At 42.9% G+C, this 25,334-nt stretch overlaps 1 protein-coding gene across 5 annotated transcripts in view; it reads right to left on the reverse strand.

The window, feature by feature from the left end:
* LOC122930542 (interleukin-5 receptor subunit alpha-like) overlaps nt 1-25,334 on the reverse strand; it is a 141,828-nt gene that overhangs the window by 63,586 nt on the left and 52,908 nt on the right. The gene's annotated exons all lie outside the window — the stretch shown is intronic.

A 25,334-nucleotide genomic window follows, 5' to 3' on the forward strand; every position in this document is an offset into this window, starting at 1 on the left:
TGGAGCCCCCCCCCCCCCCGCCTACCTGCGGGTGATGGCAACAGATGGCTGGATTGTCCAGTTTGACTGTTTACATGGGTGTGTGTGTGTTTGTGGTGCCATGGTGTCTTTGGCTGTACAGATTGTGAGCCTCAGGGGGCCAGCCAGTTGGCTGCTGCAATCTGAGTGCATGCATTCCGTCACACACACACGATGATGTCACACCCCTGGAAAAGGGGGGGGGGGGAGAGGGACTTATATATCAGTCCAAGTCAAAGGAACAGGGCTCTCTTTGGAACCAGACTGGATTGAGAGACACATGAGGACTGCTGCCTGAAGGAAGAGAGGCCCATTTGGCCCTGAGATGGCTGAGTATACGCTGGCATGGCATTGTACCTCCCTTGCAGTGCCAACCATATTAACCCTTTGTATCCCAGACCCCATGCTGCCACTTGTTACCCCTGATTAACCCTACTGTTTCCTGCTGGTCTCATACCCCTGAGTGTTTAACCCCTTCCCTGCCAGGACCCTGGTGGCCCTGATTCTGTGCCCCTGATGTCCCTAATCCATTAACCCCTTCCCTGCCAGAAACCTCAGCACTCACTGGCAAATAACCCTTGCAGTGCTGAATCTATACCCTCTTGTAACCCCGTAGGGACAGTGAGTAGATAGACGGGTGGGATAATATTACTTGTATGTGTGAATTGTCTAGTTAGTTTATGGGTGGAATTGGGAACGTGTAGCGTAGTTTGAGTATTGTATTTTGTGTTGTGTAATTACTGTATTGCGTGCTTAGTGTGTTAAATAAATACCGTTATATTTGTACCCTTTGTGTAGCGTGTACTTGTTAGCGGTAGCGAGTTAGTAAGGCGCATGCAGTTAGTATTAGTGATTAGTGTAAAGCATAGCGAAAGTATTGTGTATTTATTATATAAAGGCATAAATAGGCGGAGTCATCACTAGACGGCTCCTCCTATTTATGAATATTAATTACCGATATACGCATAATATTGGTGATTAATATTCCCCCTTTACATTGGCGAGTCAGGCCCACTGCTTGGATTTTGAAATCTGTGTTTGGTTTTGAGGTTAGAGGTCGGTTATCCTGTGAATTGTCAGGCAAGAGAGACGTGGTCAGCGGTCTGAGCGTCTAGGAGAGACGTGGTCAGCGGTCTGAGCGTCTAGGACCTGATAATTCGGACAGGAAACGCGACTCTTCCTCACAGCACCAAGCGCAGATCAAAATCTTTAGCAGAGAATCTATGTTCTATCTGTGAATTAATATTTTGCTATTTGCTTTGCACGGTCACTACATCGCTCGAGTGATTGCGAGGAAGAAGAGGACACGTCACTGGAGGAGATCCATCTTCGTGGGAGCAGCGTACAAAGTCAGGCTGGTCGGGAAGAGGCGTTCCGGGAAAATGGACTTCTTCCAAGCAGCTGCGAGGAGGTACGGCCCCAAGGAGAAGATGGATGCTCAAACGGTGAGTATGGACTTCCCCACACTGCAACACTTGAGCAAACACAGTACATTCAATCCCATCCTCCCCACCACATACAAGTCAGCAGAAATGCTGTGGTCCGATTTGTTGGCACAGGCTTGTAGTTATGACAAGCTTTGTGTTAACAAACGGACGGTGTTGAATAAGGCCACTAAACGGCTTCGGATGCTGGCCAAACTCGTTCATACGTTTGAGGCTAGCATCTGTAAGCCAAAGGAAGTGGCGCTGGTGTCTCAGTCAACAGAGACAATTCCTCCGGCTGTTCACTGCCAGTGCTGTGCCAATAGTTCCGACCAGGTTTCGGCATTGCGGGCACAGCTGGCGGAGAATGTGCAGTCTACTGTTGACCGAGATGCGCAGGTGGCTCGAATACAGTCACAATTAGTGGAAATGCAGAAGCAGAAGGAGGAAATTGAGGCTCAGTTGACTCAGTCTTATACTGAGGTCAAGGCCTTCAAGGAACGCACTGCCTCTACTAGTGTGACGGTAGCCAAATTGAAGGCTCACGTTGCTGTAAGCTCCCAGATAATATCTGGCATGCAACAGGTCATCACCAAGTTGGTGCCGGCCCTTTCTTTTCCCATAAAGTCAGGGTCGGAATATCCCAAAATTTTGCCCTATGCAGGGCAAATAGGGGGGAGAGTAGTCTGTGACAGGCCAAATCACCAGACCAAGCCTGTCCAGACTAACAGAGATTTTTCCCTGACTTTGGGGAAAAGAAACATCGTGAAAAGTGCCTCCCTGAAGATGGAACAATTCAGGGAGCGCGGTTGCAGTGTGGACGGACCTAGGCCACACCGGGCAAACATCAAATGCTTTGCTTGTGGTGGCTTGGGTCATATAGCGAAGCACTGCAAAACACACAGGACAGAAAGCCCAATCAGGTGCTTCAGGTGTGGGAACAAAGGACACATTGCAAGGAATTGCCCTTGTGCAAGTAATTGCAATGTGTCCAGTGATGGGATTCAGGTAGCAAATCGTGCAGCGGGGTCTAGTCAGCTTGGCCATAAAGGGGTAACCTCTTGGCAGCATCATCAGCTGCTGAGGAGCCAGAGTGGCCAAGCTAGGCTAGGCAACATTTGACACCCCTGTACTATTTGTTACACCGTTTGTTCCCTGTACATGTCCATGTTGTGTGTTTTTGTTGTCTGTTGTAACGTTCTCTTTGATGTTGATGGTGGTCCTTGTCTATGAGTGTGTTCCACCAGGCTGATTTATGTAGTGTTGTAATGTCCCGTCTGCTGTCTTGTTTCATTCTGTGTCCCCTTGGAGTAGAGCAGTGTTATACTGTGGATCGAGAACGTATAGGGTCGCGAGCAGATAATATCACACGGGAAATCCTGCTGGTCGGGAGAAGGCATAAGGACCTTCTTCATGCAGCACACAAAGGATGATGTGATATTATTCTGGGCAACCAGGGTCTCGGATCGATACGGGTAACACTGTTGTGCTCAAGGTTTTCGGTAGGGCTGTGTTGCGCTGGGGACTGGGGCGGACAGACAACATTGGTGTAATGTTGTGCTGCGCACTTAATTCTAGTCCGAGCAGGTAGCACAGCTCTGATAGGGATTGGACGCAGAGTGTTTGGCAGCAGAGTGTGGACTGTGTTCTTGTGTTGTGGGGTCCTGGGGAGCCGGGGCATGCCTATGCCGTTGGTTCTGCGGGCCTCCACAAGATGGGATCACAGGGGGAAGTCAGCCTGGGTACACATGAGTGGACAGGGATGCGGTGCCATCAAGATGGTGCTTTGTCCACAGAACTCCAGTTATCCTAACCTAGTAGGGAGGCCATCCTTATCTGTTGGTGCAGAGGGATGTGTAGCAGAGGACACGCTCCTCTGAAGGTAGGGTGTTCAGACACCAGTGTTGGGATGATGAGGAGTCCTGTGAGACAAAGGGCAGCCCAATACCTTTCTCTACCCATGGGTCAAAGGTATTGGTGCTGGGAATTTTTGTACATTTAACTGCACCGTTAGGGGAGAAATTCCCCTGGGAGCGCCTGATATTTTCTTCTGCCATAGGTTTTATATGGAGCGGAAGAAAAATGCAGTAGAGGCCACGGAAGAGGCCAGCTATTCCCCCTGACACTTTTGTGAGGCTCCAGAGGATCCCACTGGATTTTGGCAACCAAGCGACCTCTGCCTAGAGGTGTTTTTAGAGATGGAGGACTGTGCCACAATCCAGCGGGAGCATTATTTAAGGCTCTGGAGGAAGATTTGGAGACGTTCGGGGGGAAGAGCATATCACTTGTTTCACCCAGTGAAACTTCTTCTGGTTCTGGTGATCGTCATCTACAGTCGGAGGGTCAAGGGACTTAATGACCAAAATACACCAGAACCAGACAGAACTGTACAGAACTATCCGGAGGAGGAGGCTCAGGACATAACCAAACATGGTTCCTGTAGCCAAATATTATTGTATGGACACGTTTTGTTTTCAATGGGGGTTCGGGACGTATAACATGTACTACCCTGAAACCCCATAGCACATTGTATTGTACATATATTGATTATGTTTGTTGGTTGATTGTGTACCCATAGACACTCTAGGTACAAATGTGTGACAGCCTATACCCAGGGAAACTCACCCAACGCATTGTGGTGAGTTATAATTTGGCTGTACACATTTGCATCCTATAGTCGTTTCCCATTGACACAGGGGTCTACGACCTACCTGTGTCTTTGGAGGTAGAGAGGAATGCCAGGTTGCATGAGTCTCTATGGGTGCACACATGTAATGGAATTTGGTGGTGTTGGGAGGGATGTAAAATGTATTTTGTGTGAATGGGGATAAGGTTAGGTCACGATAGGGACAGGCATCATTCATTTGCCACCTTGAACCCTGGAACGGTGAAGTTCTTAAGGGAAGGGCTGGATGTGTAGTGTGGCGGAGGTGTTCTCCGCAGTAGAATTTAGGTACTATGACATCACCGCTTAAGAGTCTGACCTGCCTTGTAAAGACCTATTAATCTGTCCACGGGAGAACCGCACCCGTCAAGACGTTGGAAAGTTGTGATAGAAGAAAGTTGGGACTGAGACTGTGAGGGTGAACCCGCGCCAGATGCCTTGGAGGCGGGCTATACCTGAAGATCGGCAGAACGACCGAGAGACTGTGGGGGTGTGGCCACTCCAAAGTGGGGGTGGCCGACACTAAGAGACTGCGAAAGAAAGGCCAGTTAAAGACTGTGAGGGTGAACCCGCTCCAGATTCCTTGGAGACGGGCCATACCTGAAGATCGGCAGAATTACCGAGAGACTGTGGGGGTGTGGTCACTCCAAAGTGGGGGTGGCCGACACCAAGAGACTGATAAAGAAAGGCCAGTTAACCGAGAGAGTGTGTGGTATCCTAAGACTGTGTATCCTGTGGACGGAGGAGTAGGTTACGGTGAAGGGCAGGTCGGAGGATTAGGGATGTCTAAGTACCTAAAGAACAGTGTACACTACAGTTCTTCCTGAACTTCCACCTAGGATGGGGTTGAGGGGGGGGGCAAATATATCTCAACCCGTTCCCCCAATATATTGTCGTATTATATAGTCCGACAACAGGGGGATTGTTGAGGAAGGGTTGAGACGTATGCATATATATCCATGCATGCCTGCAAACACGTGCGGGCATGTATGGTATATATGTGCATACATTAACCACAGTATCATGGGACGATGTGCGCAGATGTGCCCAGCATCTGCGCACGTCTGCCCATGGTGATCCCCAGGGGCTCATGGTGGCCCCTGTGGGAAATATGTGCCTCCTTTAGACCGTGCCCCTTATAATATATATATGGCTGTGGCCCCTTATGACATATATATATATATATATATATGCCCCTTATATGTGTGTATATATATGTTATCAGGAGGACATATATATGTATCTGCCCCTTTATAGATGTGGATATATATATGTACTATGTATATGTGTATAATTGTGCATATGTGCGTATATACATATATATTGGCCCTGTATGGCCAGAGGGGGGAAGGTCATAGTGTTATGTCTGTATATGTGGATATGTCTGTATGCTGCACACATGTCCATTTATACTTACATTAGAGTTGGGAATATATAGATATGCCCCAATTGTCTTATATGCATGTGGCCAGTTATGTCCCCCAGCCATGGAGCCCCCCCCCCGCCTACCTGCGGGTGATGGCAACAGATGGCTGGATTGTCCAGTTTGACTGTTTACATGGGTGTGTGTGTGTTTGTGGTGCCATGGTGTCTTTGGCTGTACAGATTGTGAGCCTCAGGGGGCCAGCCAGTTGGCTGCTGCAATCTGAGTGCATGCATTCCGTCACACACACACGATGATGTCACACCCCTGGAAAGGGGGGGGGGGGGGGGAGAGGGACTTATATATCAGTCCAAGTCAAAGGAACAGGGCTCTCTTTGGAACCAGACTGGATTGAGAGACACATGAGGACTGCTGCCTGAAGGAAGAGAGGCCCATTTGGCCCTGGAGATGGCTGAGTATACGCTGGCATGGCATTGTACCTCCCTTGCAGTGCCAACCATATTAACCCTTTGTATCCCAGACCCCATGCTGCCACTTGTTACCCCTGATTAACCCTACTGTTTCCTGCTGGTCTCATACCCCTGAGTGTTTAACCCCTTCCCTGCCAGGACCCTGGTGGCCCTGATTCTGTGCCCCTGATGTCCCTAATCCATTAACCCCTTCCCTGCCAGAAACCTCAGCACTCACTGGCAAATAACCCTTGCAGTGCTGAATCTATACCCTCTTGTAACCCCGTAGGGACAGTGAGTAGATAGACGGGTGGGATAATATTACTTGTATGTGTGAATTGTCTAGTTAGTTTATGGGTGGAATTGGGAACGTGTAGCGTAGTTTGAGTATTGTATTTTGTGTTGTGTAATTACTGTATTGCGTGCTTAGTGTGTTAAATAAATACCGTTATATTTGTACCCTTTGTGTAGCGTGTACTTGTTAGCGGTAGCGAGTTAGTAAGGCGCATGCAGTTAGTATTAGTGATTAGTGTAAAGCATAGCGAAAGTATTGTGTATTTATTATATAAAGGCATAAATAGGCGGAGTCATCACTAGACGGCTCCTCCTATTTATGAATATTAATTACCGATATACGCATAATATTGGTGATTAATATTCCCCCTTTACAGAGCCTTTTTTTTCTGAAGTGTCATTAATTGCTTTGCAGTCTATCACTTCAACTGTTTAGTATGGCTGTAAAGCCAATCCGGGACGGCTCTTACTGGGAGTAGCCAAAGTGCTGGGTGGGTGGCTACTCCCCACATTCCATGCCAGGTCTTGGGAGGCTTATAAAAAGAAGTCAGCTTTATCAGGTGGTGTGGATTATGCTCCATATGACAGAAAAGCTGTGAATTACTCTGCTGAGGACTACAAACAGGTGTGCAGACCGCCTGGAAGCCTGCCAGTGAACTTGTCTGTGGCTGAGCATATAGCCGGGTGCGAACTGACACCAAGGATTCCAGGTGACCATTGTTATGTTTTGCTGTGTGTGAACAAGCACCAAGACTGTGATGTTTTTGCTGAGTGTGAACAAAACACTGAAGTTGATTTACAACCTGGTTTCTTGCCTCTATACTGCGTCCGCTAACCTTTCTACCAGAGAAAATCCCCACAGTACATTTGAGTGAATTGGAGACTGATGGAAACTTAATACGGTTCCATCTGTTAAATGTATCCGATTTTATCCAGATACTTAATAGTTCCTTTGCTAAACTTTGAATCTTTAAAATAGAAAGGTTTCACAAAAACATATGTTTTTGTTAAAAAAAAACAGAAACAAATGTATTGAAATATATACACATCCATCAAACATATATGTTAACCCCTTAAGGACTCAGCCCTATTTCACCCTAAGGACTTGGCCATTTTTTGCAAATCTGACCAGTGTCACTTTAAGTGCTGATAACTTTAAAACACTTTGACTTATCCAGGCCATTCTGAGATAGTTTTTTTCGTCACATATTGTACTTCATGACACTGGTAAAATGAAGTAAAACAAATTTCTCTACTTCTATAATACATAGTAATACCTCCAAAAATAGTTATTACTTTACATTCCCCATATGTCTACTTCATGTTTGGATAATTTTGGGAATGATATTTTATTTTTGGGGGATGTTACAAGGCTTAGAAGTTTAGAAGCAAATCTTGAAATTTTTCAGAAATTTTCAAAAACCCAATTTGTAGGGACCAGTTCAAGTCTGAAGTCACTTTGTGAGGCTTACATAATAGAAACCACCCAGAAATGACCCCATCTAAGAAACGACACCCCTCAAGGTATTCAAAACTGATTTTACAAACTTTGTTAACTTTAGGTGTTCCACAAGAATTAATGGAAAATAAAGATACAATTTCAAAATTTCACTTTTTGGGCAGATTTTCCATTTTAATGATTTTTTTCCAGTTACAAAGCAAGGGTTAACAGCCAAACAAAACTCAATATTTATGGCCCTGATTCTGTAGTTTACAGAAACACCCCATATGTGGTCGTAAACCGCTGTATGGGTACACGGCAGGGCACAGAAGGAAAGGAATGCCATACGATTTTTGGAAGGCAGATTTTGCTGGACTGTTTTTTTTAAAACCATGTCCCATTTGAAGCCCCCCTGATGCACCCCTAGAGTAGAAACTCCCAAAAAGTGGCCCCATTTTAAAAACTACGGGATAGGGTGGAAGTATTGTTGGTACTAGTTTAGGGTACATGATTTTTGGTTGCTCTATATTACACTTTTTGTGAGGCAATGTAACAAGAAATAGCTGTTTTGGCACCGTTTTTATTTTTTGTTATTTACAACATTCATCTGACAGGTTAGATCATGTGATATTTTTATAGACCAGGTTGTCACTGATGCAGCAATGCCTAATATGTATACTTTTTTTATTTATGTAAGTTTTACACAATGATTTCATTTTTGAAGCAAAAAAAAATATCATGTTTTAGCGTTTCTATAGTCTGAGAGCCATCATTTTTTTCTGTTTTTGGGCGATTACCTTGGGTAGGGTAGGATTTTTCTCATCACAAATTGTACTGCACGACAGTGGTAAAATTAAGTCAAAATATTCCATTTTTATTTATTAAAAAAAATACAAAATTTACAAAAAAAATTGAAAAATTAGCAAATTCCCAAATTTCTATTTATCTACTTAAAAAATAGTAATAACTCCAAAATAGTTATTACTTTACATTCCCCATATGTCTGCTTTATGTTTGGAACATTTTGTTAATGTCATTTTATTTTTTGGGGACGTTAGAAAGTTGAGTGTTGTAAGAAGAAGGGGAGATGCCACACAGTGGTGAAAATGGCCTTGTCCCAACTTTTTGGGGATTTGTTGACACCATGAAATTCTGATTCAACATATTTTTCCCTTAAAATGGTACATTTTCTCAGTTTAAACTTTTGTTCCGTGATTTATGTTCTATTCTGAATAAAATATTAGAAGTTGGCACCTCCACATCATTGCATTCAGTTTTTATTCACGAATTGTATAGTGTCCCAACTTTTTTGGAATCCGGTTTGTACTTTAACCCTCTCTTTATCCCTCTTTTTTTCTGGGATTATGAGATGGTTTCAATTTGAGCCAGATCACTTTCGCTATGTTTCACTGATCCCTGTCTGGACAATATGGTCCAATGTTACAACTACCTTATGGTTATGTTCTTTAACTGTGCAATGTCTTGTGTTTCCCCCTTTTTCCCTTTTGTGTTTTCCCTTTATGTTCTTTACAGCTGGATATCCTTGGTATAGCTGTCCCTTACGCTGGGTTCAGACCTGAGCGTACTTGAACGTACGCTCTGTATGTGCGATTGTACGGGCGTTTGCAATCGCGCATACAGAGACAAGCGAACGCCCATTGTCGCGCGTTTCCGCTGAAGTCTATGTACGGGAACGCGCGACAAGACACCCCAAAGAAGCTCCTGTATTTCTTGGGGCGTCGGGCGTTTTACAGCGCGATCGTACGCGCTGCAAAACGCTCAGGTGAGAACCATTCCCATAGGGAATCATTGGTTCTTGCCTGTTGAGCGTTTTACAGCGCGTTGGAACGCGCTGTAAAATGCTCAGGTCTGAACCCAGCCTTACTCTAACACTAAAAGGCGGTTAGCGCTGAATGAGTTCAGGTCGCAAAAAGCAGATATAGTCTTTCTTCAAGAGACCCATTTTGATCAGCAGGGTACCTTTAACTTTGCACAAAGATTATTCTCTCGGGTATATTCTGCAACTTCGGGGAGAAAAGTGGCAGGTGTAGCTATTCTCTTAGCCGCTCAATGTCCGTTACATGTAGAATCTTGCATTTCTGACGTGGAGGGGAGGTATATTATACTTAAGGCAACACTCAAGGGTCAACCGCTTATTCTATGTAACTTATACTCACCAAATACGGCCTAAATCCCCTTCTTGAATAAATTATTTTTGAAACTGTCCCAGTACCTCCCCTCCCCTATGATTGTGGGAGGAGACTTCAACATTTCTTTCTCTGAGCATATGGATAGGTTGCCCCCAAATAGCCCCCCCCTCGCGTAAACAATGCAGACTTTCGCGTCTTTTTCGACATCTCATCCGGCGCTACGCTTTTTATGATCTCTGGAGGGTTAATTATCCCTCGGCAAAATCATAAACTTTTTTTTTCTCACCCACATAGCACCCACTCTCGGATCGACTATTTTTTCGGAAATGTTCCAGTCCTCCGAATGTTAAAAGATGCTGATCTCGGCCATATCACCTGGTCGGACCATGCTCCGATCAGTATCCCCGTTAAAACTTCGGGTTATCACACGAGAATGTGCCATTGGCGCCTAAATGAGACTTTTTTAAGTAGTTTACCACTTAGACAGGAGCTCCGGGATAGCATAGCAGAATACTTTGCCTTAAATCAGTCTTCCGTCTCCTCGATTTCCACGTTATGGGAAGCGCATAAGGCGTTTTTTAGGGGCAATTGTATTGCCATGGGTTCTAAACTAAAAAAGGATCGCAATCAGCAACAGGCCATTCTCACTACTCAGCTCAGGGATCTGGAAAACAAGTTGGGCTCGCGCCGCTCACGACATTTGCTCAGCCGTATAGTGGTTCTTAGGGCCAGACTGCGGGACATTTTGTGCCATAAGACTGAAAAACTTTTATTATATTCCAGGCAAAGATTCTATGCATGGGGCAATAAATCTCACACCCTTTTGGTGCGTCAGCTGCGCGAGTCCAACATGGTGGGAAACCCGACAGTTATGAGGGCAACAGATGGTACGTTGATATACGATCCCGCAGCTATTTTGGAACTTTTTCAAAAGTTTTATAAATCGCTTTATTCCATCCCACAACAGACGCCAGTGGATCATGAAAAGTGTCAGCGCCTTTTTGATAACTTCCTGTCGCAATGCAAACTCCCTAAGCTGTCAGATGAAGCTATTGCTTCATTGAATGCTCCTATAACGCTAAAGGAGTTGCAAGAGGTGCTGAAGCAACTTCCTAATAACAAGTCCCCTGGACCTGATGGTCTGCCGTACGTGTACTATAAAACCTTCTTGGATATCCTGTTGCCTCAAATGTTACTATTATTTAATTCCTTTTTGCAGGGTTCCCCAATACCTTCCTCGCTTTCACATTCTTACATAACAGTAATCCCGAAGCCTGGAAAAGACCCACTAGAATGCGCCAACTATAGGCCCATAGCCCTTCTTAATTTGGACCTCAAAATATTCACCAAAACTTTAGCCAATCGCCTCTCCATTTGGCTTCCCCATTTAATACACAAAGACCAGGTGGGTTTTGTCAGAGACCGTCAGGGGGAAGACAATACCAGGCGGACTATTGATTTAGTAGAAATTGTAAATAAGCGCAACAACATAGCTCTATTGCTTAGTCTTGACGCTGAGAAAGCATTTGATCACTTAAATTGGCCATTTATGTTCTCCGCCCTGGGGGCCTTTGGCATAACCGGTCCATTTCTTAATGCCCTGAAAGTCCTATATGCCCAGCCCACGGCTACAGTAAAAATGTCCCATGCACATTCCTCGACCTTTCCCATATACAATGGTACGCGCCAGGGCTGTCCATTGTCCCCATTAATTTTTGTCCTCTGCATTGAGACCCTTGCAGCAGCCATTAGGGCTCATTCTGATATCCATGGAGTGATGGTGAATAAGGTGGAGTTTAAACTGTCCTTGTTCGCCGATGATATTTTGCTCACATTGACAAATCCACACATTTCACTTCCTAATCTCTTTCGCCTTCTGGAGACCTATGGTAGGCTATCGGGATACAAGGTTAATACTGCTAAGACGGAAGCCTTACCCCTTAATTACCCCCCGGATAGCTTAAATAAACTGAAAACTAACTTCCGCTTTTGATGGCAGGATACAAAATTGCGCTATCTCGGGATTGATCTAACTCCGACATATGGTTCACTATATGGTCGAAACTTCCCAAACACTTTTCGTGAACTTAGGGTTCTTATGACCAAGTGGATGTCTCTTCCCATATCCTTACTGGATTGCATAGCCACGGTTAAAATGACAATTTTGCCCAATCTTTTATATATGTTTGAGACCCTACCGGTCCCCGTTCCTCTAAAGGAATTACGGGCCTTTCAGGTAAGTATGTTGAGGTTTATATGGAATGGGAAGAGACATCGGATAGTGTGTGCAACTCTTACGGCACTTAAATCTCAGGGGGGTTTGGCAGCTCCAGATATCACGAGATATTACTGGGCCACACATCTCAGAAGGCTCCCAGCTTGGTCTACTTTATATGCCTACTCAAGATGGCTAGAAATTGAGAAACTATGGATAGCTCCTATACATCCCAACTCGCTTTTATGGATGCCACTCCCGACCACTTCGGTACCGGAGATGCTAGGTTCAATGACCCATACCTATAACATTTGGCGAAGTTGCAATCGCAAATTCTCCCTAGCTCCTGAAAAGTCCTCAATGACTTCCTTTTTATTTAATCCTTTGTTCCCGATGGGTATGCACACCTATTTTTTTAGGCCCTGGTTCTCCAATAAATTATTTCGCTTTGTGGATATAACTGATCATAAAACGGTCCGCTTACTGCCGCTAGATAGGTTAAAAATGTCTTTCCAGTTGCCTGAATCCTCCGGATATCAATATTTACAACTTCAACATTTGTTTTTTGGCCTCTTTAAATCCTCAAGCGTTTCCATCCCCTCATCATTTGAGAAACTATGCAAGCTATCAAACACCACTAGGGGTCTCATATCAGAGATATATTGTATTTTGTCATCTTCAACTGTAAAACACCCTTATATGACCAAATGGGAATCTTTCCTTGACCACCCTGTTTCACCCTGTGGACTGCAAAGACCTCCTCCTGCATTACACATAGGGAAAATTCTTACAAGATACTAATGTTTTGGTACCACACCCCAAAATTACTGAGACGCCTTAACCCTAACATCTCAGATAGATGTTGGAGATGTGCTGCAGGAGAAGGTTCTCACGTGCATATTTTCTGTGAATGCCCGTTGATTCAGTCTTTTTGTCAAATAGTACAGGAGGTTCTTTTCAGTCTTCTTAATATCAGATTCCCACTTGATCCCTTTTTTTATTTGTTAAATATGCCGCCGGTATCACTGAAGAAACATGTCTTACTCCTTACCTTGCACATTTTGACTGCAGCCAGACGTCTTATATCTAGATTCTGGAAGAAAACAACCTCCCCTACCCAGCTAGACCTTTTTACTAATATTATTGAGGTCAGGAAAATGGAATATCTATCAGCTAGCTTGACTAATAGTTTGGATAGGTTTAACAAAACCTGGCAGTTGTGGGATGACTTCCATGAGCCTAGTCTGTAAAACCTACGATGTCTAGCTCTGATTACCTTTCCCTATGTGTCATGTGTTTGTCGTTACCCCCGTTGTTCGTGAATGGATGTTAATGTGTATATTCTAGGCATACGATTTTTTTTATATGTCTAGGTTAGAGCTACTGCTACCGCTGACATTCCTTGTTCATACCCTTAATGATTGGATACGCTACTGTTCAATTGTACTCTAATTTGCCTATGTCTTCTATACTTTGTGAACATTGATGACAAATGTTCTTTTGTGATTATTTGCCACTTTGTAAAATGAGATAAGTGATGTTATCTTGTCCACCTATCTCTGTTATTATAATAAAAATAAACAGACAATTAAAAAAAAAAATAATCTGGTTAAGACCATGGCAAATGCTCTGCAAACAAATGTGGATAGGGAAATGACTTAAAATAACATAAAATACATAAAAATAAAAAAATAATAATCTTGATCTAGGAGGACCAGGTCCATATGGAGAAGGAGGTGGTGGATGTGGCGGTGTAGGTGGAAGTGGTGGTGGAGGAGGAGGTAGCCTACACTGCTTTTTTGTTTTAATTTTTTTTTTTATTGGGGTACACTCCAAAACATTGGAAATCTAACCCTCCAGTCGTGCTAAACACACATTCAGACAATACACCGGCTGCAGGGCAGGCCAGCACCTCCAAGGCGTAAAGGGCAAGCTCAGGCAATGTGCCAAATTTGGAGACCCAGAAGTTGCGGGTGCTGACCCCTGTCAGTTAGTTTGTGTAGGCTTGTGAATACTTACTGCCCCACACACCATGTCGCATGTCCCCGTGATGTTCACAATCCAATTTGATATCTGCTCTATCAACTTTTGATGTTCTTTTATGCGCCTACTATGGTGATTACGGGTGGTGGGGAATTAGGGTTCAAGGCCGGAGAGGGAGCATGAGAAAAAGAGACCAAATTTAAGGGAGATAAATTTATTTAAAACATTTGGGATCAAGAAGAAATGTGGGAAAAGTTATTGAGGCGCAAATGTGGGACAAATTAGAGAAGCCCAAATGTGGGCCAAAAGAGTCAAGCGGAATTGTGGGAAAAACTATTGAGGCGCAAATGTTGGCCAAAAGAGTATAACGGAAATGTGGTACAAAGTATTAAAGCTTAAATGTGGTACAACTTGCTTAAGTTTAAGCATTGAATCAAAGGAGGTGGTGCGCATCAATTAAAGAAGCATTTTTATTCCCTGTCTCCTATGCAGAGCAGGGGTTTATTCACGTCTAAAATTGAATAATGTCAACCCAAGAATGTAACAGAAAAATTACTGAAAATAATTAACCTGTCTACTTGGTAGAGCAGGTGTCTATGACAGAAAACAATTGTTTATTGTCACCCGAAAATGTAAAATAAAAATTATTAAAATTTATTGAGCTGTCAACTAGGTAGAGCAGGGGTATATTACACCCAAAAATTTGTGAATTTGACCTTAAAATGTAAGTGACAAATGTTATTTCTTTTTTTTACCAGTCTAATAGGTATAGCAGTGGTACATCAAACCAAAAAATTGCTGAATTTCACAATAAAATGTAACTGCCAATCTATAAATTTTTTTTTGTTAACCGGCCTACTAGGTATAGCAGTGGTACATCACACCCAAAAATTTGTGAATTTCACCAGAAAATGTTAATGACAATTTATTTTATTTGTTTAACCGGCCTACTAGGTTTAGCAGTGGTACTATACACTCAAAAATTGGTTAATTTCACCGGAAAATCTTAATGACATTTTTATTTTATTTTTTAACCATCATACTAGGTATAGCAGTGTCACTATACACACAAAAATTGGTGAATTTCAACAGAAAATGTTAATGATAATTTTATTTTTTATTTTTAACCTATCTACTAGGTATAGCAGTGGTACTTCACACCCAAAAATTGTTGAATTTCAACTGCAAATGTAATTGACAAATATATTTTTTCTGTTAACCGGCTAATTTCACCAGAAAATGTTAATGACAATTTTAATTATTTTTTTTAACCGGCCTACTAGGTATAGCAGTGGTACTAAACACCCAAAAATAAGTAAAGCTGAGAACAGCGTTATCGGCACTGGCCATGTTGGTGGAGTACTCGAAACAGCGCAACAAGGAACACAGGTCTTGCATGTAGGCCCAGTCATTGGTGGTAAAGTGGTGCTGTTCCGCCCAGCGACTCACCCGTGCGTGCTGCAGCTGAAACTCCACTATCGCCTGCTGCTGCTCACATAGTCTGGCCAGCATGTGCAAGGTGGAGTTCCACCTTGTGGGCACGTCGCATATGAGGCGGTGAGAGGGAAGGCCGAAGTTACGCTGCAGCGCTGACAGGCGAGCAGCAGCAGGGTGAGAACGCCTAAAGCGCGCACAGACAGCCCGCACTTTATGCAGCAGCTCTGACATGACGGGGTAATTTTTAAGGAATCTCTGCACGACCAAATTCAGCACATGCGCCAGGCAAGGGATGTGCGTCAAACCGGCTAGTCCCAGAGCTGCTACAAGATTTCGCCCATTATCGAACACCACCAGGCCAGGCTTGAGGCTGACTGGCACAAACCACTCATCGGTCTGTTGTTCAAGGCCCGTCCACAGCTCCTGCGCGGTGTGTGGTTTGTCCCCCAAACAGATAAGTTTTAAAACTGCCTGCTGTCGTTTACCCCTGGCTGTACTGAAGTTGGTGGTAAAGAAGTTACGCTGACCGGATGAGGAGCTGGTAGAGGATGAGGAAGCAGAATAGGAGGAGGAAGCAACAGGAGGCAAACTGAAGCACCCTGCAATCTTCGGTGGTGGAAGGACATGCGCAAAACTGCTATCCGCCTCAGGCCCAGTCGCCAATGCATTTACCCAGTGTGCTGTTATGGAGATATAACGGCCCTGACCGTGCTTACTGGTCCACGTATCCGTATTCAGGTGCACCTTGCCACAGATGGCGTTGCACAGAGCACACCAGATTTTGTCCCCTACTTGGTTGTGCAGGGATGGCTCGCCTTAAAAAGTAGTGACGGCTGGGCACGACGTACTGTGGGACAGCCACCACCATAAGGTCTTTAAAACTATCCATCTCCACCAGACGGAATGACAGCATTTCATATGCCAGTAATTTAGAAATGCTGGCATTTAGGGCTAGGGATCGCAGTTGGGTAGGGGGGTACTTACTCTTCCTCTCCAGCGTTTTGGATATGAAGAGCTGAACGCTTGCATGGTACATTGTGGAGATGCTTGGTGACCCAGGTGTTGGTTTTGCTGGCAGATCCTCTGTTTGTGGGGTGCCAGTTGGCACTGTCACTCCAGAGGTGGATGAAGAGGCCGAGACTGCAGCAGAAGAGGAAGCAGGAGGAGCCAGAGACATTTCTTGGTTTTTGAGGTGTCTACTCCACTGCAGCTCATGCTTTGCACTTAAATGCCTGGTCATGCAGGTTGTGCTCAGGTTGAGAACGTTTATGCCTTGCTTCAGGCTTTGATTGCACAGCTTGCAAACCACTCGTGTCTTGTCGTCAGCACATTGTCTGAAGAACTGCCTTGCCAGGGAACTCCTTGAAGCTGGCTTTGGTGTGCTCGGTCCTTTGCTGCGGTGGGCAGTAGCAGGCGTACTGTCTAGAGGACGGCCGCTCTGCTTTTGCACCCTGCTGGTATCTCAGAGGGCCTGAACCTCTGTAGGCCTGAAGTAAATATATCTTTGCACAAAATGGCTGTATTTCAAATGGCTGTATTTCAAATGCCTGATTCAAACCCCTATATGTATAGGGGGGATCACACACAGCCTGAACCAGTGTAGGCCTGCAGTAAATATATCTTTGCACAAAATGGCTGTATTTCAAATGCCTAATTCAAACCCCTGTATGTATAGGGGGATCACACGCCCTGAACCAGTGTAGGCCTGAAGTAAATATATCTTTGCACAAAATGGCTGTATTTTAAATGCCTAATTCAAACCCCTGTATGTACAGGGGGTATCTCACAGGGCCGGAACCAGTGTAGGCCTAAATTTTATATTGGTGCACCAAATGGTGGTATTTAAAATCTCTGAATGTAACCCAAATGTATTAAGGGTATATATCACAATTACATCTGCATCAAAGGCTGCCAACTAAATTTTTAGTGCCCAAATGAGTGTTTGTTTAAAAACTGAATTTGACAGCAGTATATAAGCCAGTAATTTCATATGTGCTGCTGCTGCAAGGCCTGAAAATAGTGCTTTTTGTCAAAAGAGTGTGTTTTTCAAACCCCAGAAAATGATGGGTGTATTTCTACCTTAAATTGGACACTGACTAATACAGATGTTGAAGAAGAAAAGACAATGCAGCAGCACACTGCAAATCAGATGAAGTACAACAATGCCATAGTCACAAAAATTATAATTATGTGATAATAATGGTGCTAATGCTACGCTTATTTATAAAGTGAGATGCTTGGCCAATGCATTTTGTACAAAACCATCTGAGCCCATCTGCTGTACGTCAAGGCGATCTCTGTCAGACAGGTCCTAACACTAAATACTACCTGTTATGTGCCATGATGGCCGCCATAAATTTCAGGGAGTGTTGGATCCAATCTGCCTTTTACCCTTTATTTGTGCCATAATGGCCTCCATTCCAAGCGATGCAGGTACCAACATGCATACCGAGCCCACTGTATACCTTTCCTGGTGCTAGACAGCTTCCAATGAATGTGGTGAGAGTAGGCTACAGCTTTATACTGAAAGTAATTAAAATCAGCCTTGAATTTAACACTTGCAGATCTGGAAAATACTGTTTTTTGAAAAAAAATAAGTATGTTTTTAAAACACCAGAAAATGATGGGTGTATTTCTACCTTAAATTGCCCACTGACTAATCCAGATGTTGTAGTTTGCCCCCAAAAAATTGTGATTTGCAATGTCCCAAAAGCTCAGATGCAGTGCTGGTGCACTGAGCATGCATAAAAGGGTCGCTGCCGCCGCCACCCGCCTGACTAACAGAATTCTAAAAGTTAGTATTTTTTGGTCAATGAGCTCAGGGCAGGGTGAAACGATAGTGCCCTGCACCCACACAACTATTTGTCTGTAAATCGTTGAGTTAGATTCTCTCCTATTCTCTCCCTGAAATCACAAGTCCAGCAGCATCCTCTCCCTACACTTGTAACAGCAGAGTGACGTGCAGCGCTATGTGACTCAAGCTTATATAGAGCCTGGGTCACATGCTGCTCTGGCCAATTACAACCATGCCATTAGTAGGCATGGCTGTGATGGCCTCTTGGGGCAAGTAGTATGACGCTTGTTGATTGGCTGCTGTGCAGCCTTTCAAAAAGCGCCAAGAAAGCGGTGAACACCCTTTTACGGAAATGTTCGGGGTCCCAAAATCCTAAATTTCGGTACGCTCAACCCTACTAATATGTCCAATTATTTTTTTTTATTTTTTAGTTTTACACAATAATATCCTTTTTGAAACAAAAAAAAATCGTGTTTTAGTGTCTCCATATTCTGAGAGCTATAGTTTAAGTTTTTGGGTGATTGTCTTAGGTAGGATGTAATTTTTCCGGGAAGAGATGACGGTTTGATTGGCACTATTTTGGGGTGCATATGACTTTTTGATCGCTTGCTATTACACTTTTTGTTACGTAAGGTGACAAAAAATGGCTTTTTTGACACTGTTTTTCTTTTTTTTTCTTTTACGGTGTTCACCTAAGGCTACTTTCACACTTGCGTTCAGAGCGGATCCGTCTGAGACAGATCCGCTCATATAATGCAGACGGTGGATCCGTTCAGAACGGATCCGTCTGCATTATATTGTAAAAAAAATTCTAAGTGTCAAAGTAGCCTCAGACGGATCCGTCCAGACTTTACATTGAAAGTCAATGGGGGACGGATCCATTCGAAAATTGAGCCATATTGTGTCAACTTCAAACGGATCTGTCCACATTGGCTTACATTGTAAGTCTGGACGGATCCGTTTGCCTCCGCACGGCCAGGCGGACACTCGAACACTGCAAGCAGCGTTCAGGTGTCCGCCTGCTGAGCGGAGCGGAGGACAAACGGTGCCAGACTGATGCATTCTGAGCGGATCCGCGTCCACTCAGAATGCATTAGGGCTGGACAGATGCGTTCGGGGCCGCTTGTGAGAGCCTTCAAACGGAACTCACAAGCGGAGCCCCGAACGCTAGTGTGAAAGTAGCCTAAGGGGTTAGGTCATGTGGTATTTTTATAGAGCAGGTTGTTATGGACGCAGCAATACCTAGTCTACTTTTTATTTATTTATGTTTTACACAATAATATCATTTTTGAAACAAAAAAAAATCATGTTTTAGTGTCTCCATATTCTGAGAGCCATAGTTTTTTCAGTTTTTGGGCGATTGTCTTAGGTAGGGTATCATTTTTGCAGGAAGAGATGACGGTTTGATTGGCACTATTTTGGGGGGCATACGCCTTTTTTATCGCTTGGTGTTGTACTTTTAGCGATGTAAGATGACAAAAAATCATTTTTTTGCACCGTTTTTATTATATCTTTTTTTATGGTGTTCACCTGAGGTGTTAGGTCATGTGGTATTTTTTTAGAGTAGGCTGTTACGAATGCGGCGATACCTAATACTTAATTTTTTTTCTTTTCTTTTTTACAATATTTTTTTCTTTATTTTGGGAAAAGGATGCTTTTTTTTTTCTTGAAACTTAGAATTTTTTTTGTAAAAATTTTTTTTTTAACTTTTTTTTTCACTTGCCTTTTTTGTCCTACTCTGGGACTTCAACTTTTGGGGGTCTGATGCCCTTTACAATGCATGACATTACTTCTGCATTGTCATGCATTGTCTGTAAGTGCATTACACACTGTAATACACTTACAGCCTTCCTGTCTGTGAGATTCAGGGGCTGGATCTCACAGGCTCTCCCGGAAGGCAGCCATGATGCCTAAGGAAGGCTGCATACTCCCTGCACGGACATCGCACATGCCGTTTTCAGCGCTGACTGTGGCTGTGCAGGGTTTAATGTGCCGGCATCGGTGATTTCACTGATGCCGGCACATACAGTAGGGGTCTGGCTATCAGTGACTGCCAAACCCCTATCGCTGATCGTGCAGGCGCATCTCCTGCACCCGCCCTATCAGCGCGCCGCACATGAAGGGGTTAAATGTATTTTCTGAGATTTTACTACTGAAGACCTATCACAGGCTCTCCCGGAAGGCAGCCATGATGCCTAAGGAAGGCATTGTGCTGCCTTCCATGCCATCGGGTCCCCGTCACAGCAGCAAGGGGACCCGATGGCTGCTTCCATCCACACATGCCGTGGTCAGCGCTGACTGCGGCTGTGCAGGTCATCAGTATCTGATCGGTGGGGTTCTGACACCCAGGACCGCCGTCAATCAGCTGTTTGAAAAGGCTGTTCATCTGTCACATGACCTAGATTCACATCAATGAGCATCAATCTAACACATTAAAATTAACTAACCCCAAGTGGTGCTTGGAAGTTTGTGAACCCTTCAGAATTTGTAATATTTCTGTATAAATTTGAACTAAACGTAGATATAGATAATCAAACAAATGAGACAAAAATATTAGAGTTGGATATTTATTTATTGAGGAAAATAATACAATATCACATTCATGAGTGACAAAAGTATGTGAACCTTTGCTTTCAGGATCTGGTGTCACTCCCTTGTGCAGCAATAACTGCAAATAAACAATTAATTTGTTTGATGCGGTTTATCGTAATCTACTGTACTTTTAGGACTTAAAAAGGTGTAAAAATGTGATGTAGTTTTAGGTCAAATTTATTCAGTATAAAGTAGAGAAAGGGAATTACAACATGAAATTGAATTTGTGGGACAACTATATTGTTTAAATGCATTTAGAATGGTTGTACAGGATGTATATAACTTAAGAAAAAATATTTAGTTCACCTTGTGACTTGTTTTAAAATTATAATTCATTTGCTATGTATGGAGGGAAGCAATGTTTTTTCTATTTAATGTAATTTGAGTTTTTCAAATAAAGCATTTAAAAGATAAAAAATAAATAAAAAATTATCCAGAACAAGCAATTCTGAAGGGTTCACAAACTTTCAAGCATTACTGTGTCACTGTTGAAGACATGTATGTTGACTCTAACTAATAAAGATAAAACAATTTGTTATTTTCTTGATGTTTTTGTATCTAAAGGACTAAATAACAATTCAATTAGTGGTGTTTAAAGTTGAGCGGACACCTGGATGTTCGGGTTCAACGGGTTCAGCCGAACTTCACAAAAAAAATTGAGTTTGGGACCCGAATGTGACCCGAACTTGACCCAGAACCCGAACCCCATTGAAGTCAATGAGGACCTGAACTTTTGAGCACTAAAATGGCTGTAAAAATGTAATGGAAAGGGCTAGAGGGCTGCAAATGGCATCAAAATGTGGTTAAGAGCATGGCAAGTGTTCTGCAAACAAATGTGGATAAAGAAATGACTTTAAATAACATAAAACACGTAAAAATAAAAAATGATAATCTTGATCTAGGAGAACGAGGTCCATATGAAGTAGGAGGTTGAAGAGGCGGTGGATGTGGCAGTGTAGTTGGAAGTGGAGGAGTAGGTAGCCTACACTGCTTTTTGGTTTTAAATTTATTTTTTATTTTTTTAAATTGGGGTACAAAACATTGGGAAATATAACCTGTGTTAACCCCCTCCAGTCGTGCTAAACACACATTCAAACAATACACTGGCGTAAAGGGAAAGCTCCGGCCATGTGCCCAATTTGGAGACCTAGAAGTTGCAGGCGGCAGACCCATCAGTCAGTTCATGTAGGCGTGTGCAAACATACTGCCCCACCATGTCTCACGTCCCAGTGATGTTCATGATTCAATTGTATATCTGCTCTATCAACTTTCGATGTTCTTTTCTGAGCCTACCATGTTAATCACGGTTATCGGCGAATCAGGGTTCCACGCTGGAAAGGGAGCATGAGAAAGGGAGACCACATCCAAGGGAGGTCAAAGGCTGCAATGTGATCAAGCTGAAATGTGGGACAAATTATTAAAGCAGAAGGATTGAATGAAAGGGCCAATTAAAGACGAATTTTACTAATTTAATTTCCTGTCACCTATGCAGAGCAGGGGTTTTTCATCGCCAGAAATGGGTTAATGTCACTCACCAATGGAACAGAGCAGGGGTCTATTCACGGCAAAAATGGTAAAATATCACCCAAGATTCTAACAGAAAAATTAATGATTTTTTTTTTTTTTGCCTGTATACTAGGTATAGCAGTGGTATATCATACCCAAAAATTGGTGAATTACACCCGAATATGTAACAGACAAATTAGTGAAATGTTACCTGTCTACTAGGTAGAGCAGGGGTATATCACAACCAAAAATTTGTGAATTTCACCCGAATATGTAACAGACAGAATTCTTTTTTTTTTTAACTGTCTACTAGGTATAGCAGTGAAAAAACAAGGAAACGGAGCTCATAGTACCGTATTCAAAAATATGATTTTATTGTAACATGAATAAAATATAAAGCAATAAGTGATATGCTGTTAAAAAGTGAAAAGAAGCAGAAAAAGAACGTCACCCTGGGATAGCACACGTGTCAAATATAAAAGATAATGATCAATGAAATTGATTATTATATGGTACAGTGACCAACCATTGATCAAAAAATGCAGCATGGGTAATAGTTTAGTCAGCAATCAAAGGAGAACCTACACGGCAAAAAATGGAACAGGGTTTGCATGCGAGTGCAGTATAGGCGAAATGAGAGCAAACCCCAATGATGACCAGGTATCAAATAACCTGAATCTAATGCCGTATAGGTAATAAAAGAAAGCAAAGACTCACCAAAGAGACTGTGTGCTATATCACTCAGGGTGGCGTTACCCCAATGCCCGTTTCGGCGTGCTTTCGTCCGGGGGTAACACCATCACTGTGAATCATCTATTTACAGGCTCTCTCCACCAATCAGATGTTAATTGTACATACTTGTCCCCAACTGTACATGTATACTGGCGCGCGGGGCTCCAGTCAAACCGCGCCCAGCTGCCTCCCAGCCGGCGTCCCACCTACACGCCCACATCACGTGACTGAGCCGCGATGGTGGCGTAAGGATGCACAGGCGAGAGGCGCCGGGGGCGGCGCCAAGCACCGCTCGCAGACACCACAGGAAAGGAGAAGGATAATAACATACACCACGTTATACGAAATGACTCCATCCGCAAAATATAAGATTATATACACCTCTCTAAAATGTCAAACATACAAAGCAAAATAGTAAATAATACAAAAAATACAAAGGAATATAATATTGCATAATAAATACATAATGTGATTAATCAAAAATGCATGAACAGAGACATGTATATCAACATGAATACACAGTGCAAATATATATTTATATTCTGTGCTAATGTGAGACAATTATAATATCACATAATAACCCATGTGTTTATTAATGTAAAGTGCAAATGTGCATAAACAATGTGCAAAATGTCCAAATAAAAGTGCAGATGTGCATAAGCAATGCATAAATAATAATGCATGATATCAATAAAAGTGTAAGACCACAATAATAAATTCTAAAATCTATATGTATATAATGATAGGGGAAGAAAAGAAAAGAATAATATAAAAGGCGTCTGCCGATAACAATGAAAACAACAAAAAATGTATATATATATATATATATATATATACATACACTCACCTAAAGAATTATTAGGAACACCATACTAATATGGTGTTGGACCCCCTTTTGCCTTCAGAACTGCCTTAATTCTACGTGGCATTGATTCAACAAGGTGCTGATAGCATTCTTTAGAAATATTGGCCCATATTGATAGGATAGCATCTTGCAGTAGATGGAGATTTGAGGGATGCACATCCAGGGCACGAAGCTCCCGTTCCACCACATCCCAAAGATGCTCTATTGGGTTGAGATCTGGTGACTGTGGGGGCCATTTTAGTACAGTGAACTCATTGTCATGTTCAAGAAACCAATTTGAAATGATTTGAGCTTTGTGACATGGTGCATTATCCTGCTGGAAGTAGCCATCAGAGGATGGGTACATGGTGGTCATAAAGGAATGGACATGGTCAGAAACAATGCTCAGGTAGCCCGTGGCATTTAAACGATGGCCAATTGGCACTAAGGAGCCTAAAGTGTGCCCAGAAAACATCCCCCACACCATTACACCACCACCAGCAGCCTGCACAGTGGTAACAAGGCATGATGGATACATGTTCTCATTCTGTTTACGCCAAATTCGTACTCTACCATTTGAATGTCTCAACAGAAATCGAGACTCATCAGACCAGGCAACATTTTTCCAGTCTTCAACAGTCCAATTTTGGTGAGCTCGTGCAAATTGTAGCCTCTTTTTCCTATTTGTAGTGAAGATGAGTGGTACCCGGTGGGGTCTTCTGCTGTTGTAGCCCACCTTTTTTTTCCCATTCTGACATTCAGTTTGGAGTTCAGGAGATTGTCTTGACCAGGACCACAACCCTACATGCATTGAAACTGCCATGTGATTGGTTGACTAGATAATCACATTAATGAGAAATAGAACAGGTGTTCCTAATAATTCTTCAGGTGAGTGTATATCTATATATACAGTGGGATGCGAAAGTTTGGGCAACCTTGTTAATCGTCATGATTTTCCTGTATAAATCGTTGGTTGTTACGATAAAAAATGTCAGTTAAATATATCATATAGGAGACACACACAGTGATATTTGAGAAGTGAAATGTAGTTTATTGGATTTACAGAAAGTGTGCTATAATTGTTTAAACAAAATTAGGCAGGTGCATAAATTTGGGCACCACAAAAAACAAAATGAAATCAATATTTAGTAGATCCTCCTTTTGCAGAAATTACAGCCTCTAAACGCTTCCTGTAGGTTCCAATAAGAGTCTGGATTCTGGTTGAAGGTATTTTGGACCATTCCTCTTTGCAAAACATCTTTAGTTTATTCAGGTTTGATGGCTTCTGAGCATGGACAGCTCTCTTAAAGTCACACCACAGATTTTCAATTATATTCAGTTCTGGGGACTGAGATGGCCATTCCAGAACATTGTACTTGTTCCTCTGCATAAATGCCTTAGTGGAT

This window comes from Bufo gargarizans, chromosome 3, assembly GCF_014858855.1.
Source record: "Bufo gargarizans isolate SCDJY-AF-19 chromosome 3, ASM1485885v1, whole genome shotgun sequence".
Lineage (NCBI taxonomy): Eukaryota > Metazoa > Chordata > Amphibia > Anura > Bufonidae > Bufo > Bufo gargarizans.